The following is a 4,963-nucleotide window of genomic DNA, read 5'->3' as shown; positions in this document are numbered from 1 at the left end:
AACATTTTATATAATACTTCAATATTTATCTAAAATGTTGAACTGATTTATCCAAAATATTTCATCAAGTTTGAATAGATGCTTAATCTTGTATTTTAGAATGTTATCTATATTAATGTAACATTTCAAACATGCTAGTCACAGGATATTTAGCAAAAGTAAGGAGCAGAAAAAAAAAGGAAAGCACACCTTCCTCCCGCTGCGTTTGTGGGCTTCTCGTGGGCCTTCCGACGCGCGCACGGAAAGTCTCCCAGGCTCCCCGTGTCCTCTCTCTCTCTCTCTCTCTCTCGCTCGCTCGCTCGGCCGCCTTCTTTCCAAGCGGCGACGACAGGGGAGTGGCGCCGCCCTTGCCAGTTCTTCGTCGGACGCTTCGCCGGCCGACAAGGTATGTCCGCCCTTTCCCTTCCCTTCCTTTCCTGCTGTGCGAAATCGAACACCCAAACCCGGAGGAGCTGAAGGCTGTTTTTCCCCTCGCCCCCGCGTCGCCCCAGGTGCGACTCGGGCGGCGCCGCCCCCAGCACCCAGCACCCGCTCCCTCCTTCCCTCCGGCTCGCCGCCGCCGGAGCCCTCCAGTGGAAGTCCGCTCGGCTGCGATTAGAGCGGCGGCGGCGCACCCCTCCCCTCACTTGCCTCTTCCACAGACTCTCCGCCCCGCTCCTCTCTCTCCCTTTTTTCCTGCCGGAGTTGTGGAGGAAACCGGTGACGGCCGCCGTTCCTACGCCGCGGCGCCCAGATCCATCCTTGCCAAGTCCGGATCTGGCGATTCCCGGTCTGTTGGGGCCTTTCCCATGCGGTGTCGTCCTGAGGAGCGCCCCACCTCCTCCAACCCCTCCCCCGCGCGCGTCTGCCTGCACACATCTGCAGCCTCTGCCTAGGGCCGGGAGAGGCTGCTCTTCGGCTGGAGGGTGCGGGTCAGGTGCGACCGGAGCCACTTCGTCGGTGTTTCCCCCTAGATGCAGCTTTGTCGGCTCGCAGGATGTGCTTCCACTTCGTCGGCGAGGCCCTACCACCGCTTTGCGTCAGCCCTTGGCGATCCATGGGTGAGTAGCGTGGTCGCCCAGGGGCGTGAGGGGTGCGGTCCTGTGGACTCCGGCATTGAGCTTGCTGGTTCTGCGTCGGCCCTGGGCAGCTTGCGGGGTTCTCTGGAGCAAGTTACTTGAGATTCACCATTGCTGCACAGCGAAAGTACACACTCGGTGCGTGGGAGGTGCCCCACCTCCACTTGGGGAGGTGCCCTACCTCTGCTCCAGATCCGGCGAATTTCTTGGTGTTCTTCACCCGTTCGCTGCCTTGCAGCTGCTGATTTAACGGCGGTCCGACAGTGAAAGCGTCGCGCCCGGTGCGTGCGGAGGTCTGACCTCCGCTCGGTATACCGTCTTGCAAGTATCTAAGCTGCGGTGTCTTCTTCTCCTATTGGCCATGGTTCTTGTTCTGTGTGGTTGTTGGTTGCGTCCATGGATCGATTTGTGCCTGCTTCTGGCACTCTTCTTCGTTGTCGCTCTTCTTGTTGGTGGTATCATCAATTAAATGCCAGGCGCGCTCTATGTTGCCGACCTTACTTCCTTCGAGAGTTCCTCCCCTTGTTGGGCGTCGGATGGTGGTAGACGGGGGTCCGGATGTGCTGTGAAAGGTGCTGCATTTGCTTGAAGGGAGATCGATGTTTCCGGTGAAGCTTTGATCAGTGGTCTCCCTCCACCATTAGTCCCCTTTCCGTTGTGGCGGTCCCTCATTCCTTCGAGGTTTCCTCCCTCGTTGGACGATGGAGGCGGCAGCAGTGAGGCGTAGCTATGAGGGGTGGTGGGTAGCGTATTGGTTTTGGTGAAGCCGGCAAGTATGTTGCTTGGTCGCGATGCTCGATGGAGAATGTTGGATTACCTTCGGCCAGTGCAAATTCTTGGTCCTTGTTCCAATTCGAGAGTTGTGTTCCTCCTTTCTGTATCTATTCTTCTTCTTTTTTGTGTCATTGTGCTTGCAAACATTGGATGTAATCTTTTGTTTCTCGTGTCGAGCTTGCGCTAGCAGATGCTGTTGTACTTTGTGGTTTGCCATACCTTATTATATTATTGTTCAGGCTGGCAGCTTGCCCGCTGTAGTTCCCCTCAAAAAAAAACAACCCGAACCCCCTAACGTGTGCTATTTGTATTCAGATTTGACCTGGATTTTACCTACTAACTTCGATTTTTTTGCAAAAATTATTGAGGGTGCAGGTGTACACCCATGTCCTATACTGGGTCCGCCCCTGTGGATGAGTGGATTCGCCAGGCCGAGTTGTGGGGGCGCAGGCCGAGGCCTGGATCCGTCAGCAGCCCCGGAGCAATCTATGTCGCGGCCGCGGTGGTCGCCATCACAATCCTGGTGCTTGTCGTAGGTACTGTACCAAACCTAGAGTGCTTCTTGCCCTGCATTGAGCGCCGAGTCTTGGAATGTTTTATTGCTAACATCCTCGGGAGGTGTAGGATTGAAATACATAGGTGTGTTCAGTTCTGCTATAGGGGACTTGCTTGGGGGTCCTAAAAGCGTGGGAGCTATTGGTTAAGTTTCTTGGTTGTCGTTGATTTGCCGCTGTAGAATAAACTATAGTTGTGGCAGCATATTTAGCTGTAGTGTGTGGTCTGTTTCACATATATGTGTACAATACATGTGACTGAGTCCATGCCCTGGATCATATGGGAGCATGGACCGTGAAGAAAGGCTATACTCTGAAATTAAGCAACTAGGAAAGCAACCTGCAATTACCTATTTAATCGGGGGGTGGGGGGTGGGGGGGGGGGGGCAATACCATTTATAGTGTATATGTTAGTCCATCCGTGGGGTTTGTCAACATTTATTAGTTTTGTAACTTATAGTTGTGCTTAGGAAGGAAGCAGAGAGCGCACAATTTTCAGACTGGTTAATTCAGAAATCGGAATATATATACTCTGAGGTGTCGCTGCCTGTCTGCTCCACAAGTTTCCAACAATGTAGTTATGAGGTGCTTTATTGATTATTGAATAATAAAAGATTAGGCACATGGTTTTATTAACATTTGTTAGCATGATCTGCAAATGCTTGCATCTCTAAAATGATTTAGTATTTACGAGTTCTTGAATATGAAGTATCTGATGATGACACATTTAGTTATGAAATGAGGAGGGGGTTTGCTTTTCCTTTTTGTGTTAAATTCAGAGATACCTTATGATCTAATATCTAGGAGGCACCATGTGTCATGCTGTGCATATTAATGTTTTTCCGCCGTGTTGCACTGTTGCTTGTTAAGATCTCTGCTTTGACATACAATTCGTTATGTTAGAGTGGTATAAATGATAAGTAATTACTTTGTCCGCCCTTTCTTTTGCCGCAGCATCTTGCCTGAAATCCTCGAAACCAAACACCATAGTGCTATCTGGGCTTAGTGGCTGTGGCAAAACTACTCTTTTCTACCAGGTAACTACCATTTCCCTTTTTTTCGAGGTATAGGGTTTTTTCAAGTGAAAAAGGTTGTAGTGTCTCATTTGCAAAATAATCTTGTCTGAATTTTATTTTGTTGAATATATTTAGGGTGTGAAATAGCTGACATCAGTTCTGCTCATTATGGTGCTTTCATGATCTCATATTTGATGTTGTTTTGAAATATGGAATAGAGGGTTTGATTTGACTATGCTCATATCTGATCCTAGAAATACTCCATTGACCATAAAAGCTAGGATTTTTTTGTACCTTTTGTCTATTAGACATTTGGCATTCGTAGCAATAGTTCAATACCAATGTAACAAGTTGTTGGGTTATCTTATACTATCTTTACCTTCTCTGCTAATTCTGTGTCTCTGCCTGTCAGCTTCGGGATGGATCATCACATCAAGGAACTGTGACTTCAATGGAAGAAAACAATGATACGTTTGTGCTGCATTCGGAGCAAGAAAGGGTAAGGAAACTTCTAGATTAATTGTTTTCCCAACTTATTGAGATAAAAAATAATTGCTCTGTTTCTTATGAAGAAACATGCATTTCCTGACCGCAATATTTTTGTTAAACATTCCTGTTGCCCTTTTCTGCAGAAAGGCAAAGTAAAACCTGTGCATATTATTGATGTTCCTGGTCATGCAAGGCTCAAACCCAAGCTTGATGAAGTCCTGCCTAAAGCAGCTGGGGTTGTTTTCATTGTTGATGCTCAAGATTTCTTGTCTAGCATGCAAGCTGCTGCAGAGTAATTTTCTGCCTTCTGTTTTTATTTTTTAGCAAGTATCTTTGGTGTCTATTTCATCTACTTTTACCTTCCATTGTTCTGGATTTAAATTGGCTGTGTGATTATGAGCCTTTCATATCCCAAACTTTTCAGAAATTATTCTGTTTGATCAATTTCTTAATGTAGTTAGCATAGTGCAACTAAGAGCCTTCATATCCCAACATTGCAGAACTTTTTCTGTATTTGATCATTTTTTAATGTTAACATTGTGTTCCAATATTGTCATGTTGTCACAGGTATCTGTATGACATTCTGACAAAGGCAAACTGTAGTGAAGAAAAGGGTTCCTGTGCTTATATTCTGCAACAAGACTGATAAAGTTACAGCCCATTCGAAGGAATTCATCAAGAAGCAGTTGGAAAAAGAAATGTAAGGACTAGACCGCCATTATCGTACTTACATAATTAGAATGCTCAACTTGGGTTGGCCAAAATGCTGTGATTATGTGGCTCCTTCCTAGACAATATGCTTCATCTGGAATGCATCCCATAGCTTTTATGTGATATTATGCTGCAAAGATAAATAGAGTTTATTTGAGTTGGGGTGGGTTATAGTTCTTGTAAATTCCGGTTTTCTGATCCCCAAAAGATTTATGGTTGTCAGCCACCTATAAGGGAGCTTGTTAGATGTTAGAACCATGTGCACGAACTAACTGGGAAATACCAGATTCACAGGTTTCTAACGGTTTTTTACCATGTTGTAGAAACAAGCTCCGCGAATCAAGGAACGCTATTTCATCAG

The 4,963-nt window shown here is 46.7% G+C and overlaps 1 pseudogene; it reads left to right on the top strand.

Annotated features, from left to right (window-relative positions):
• The first annotated feature begins 252 nt into the window (after window positions 1-252).
• LOC112897299 lies at window positions 253-4,956 on the top strand (annotated as a pseudogene).
• The last annotated feature ends 7 nt before the right edge of the window (window positions 4,957-4,963 follow it).

Source organism: Panicum hallii, chromosome 6 (assembly GCF_002211085.1).
Source record: "Panicum hallii strain FIL2 chromosome 6, PHallii_v3.1, whole genome shotgun sequence".
NCBI classification, from domain to species: domain Eukaryota; kingdom Viridiplantae; phylum Streptophyta; class Magnoliopsida; order Poales; family Poaceae; genus Panicum; species Panicum hallii.
This window is presented reverse-complemented; position numbering and strand designations above follow the sequence as displayed.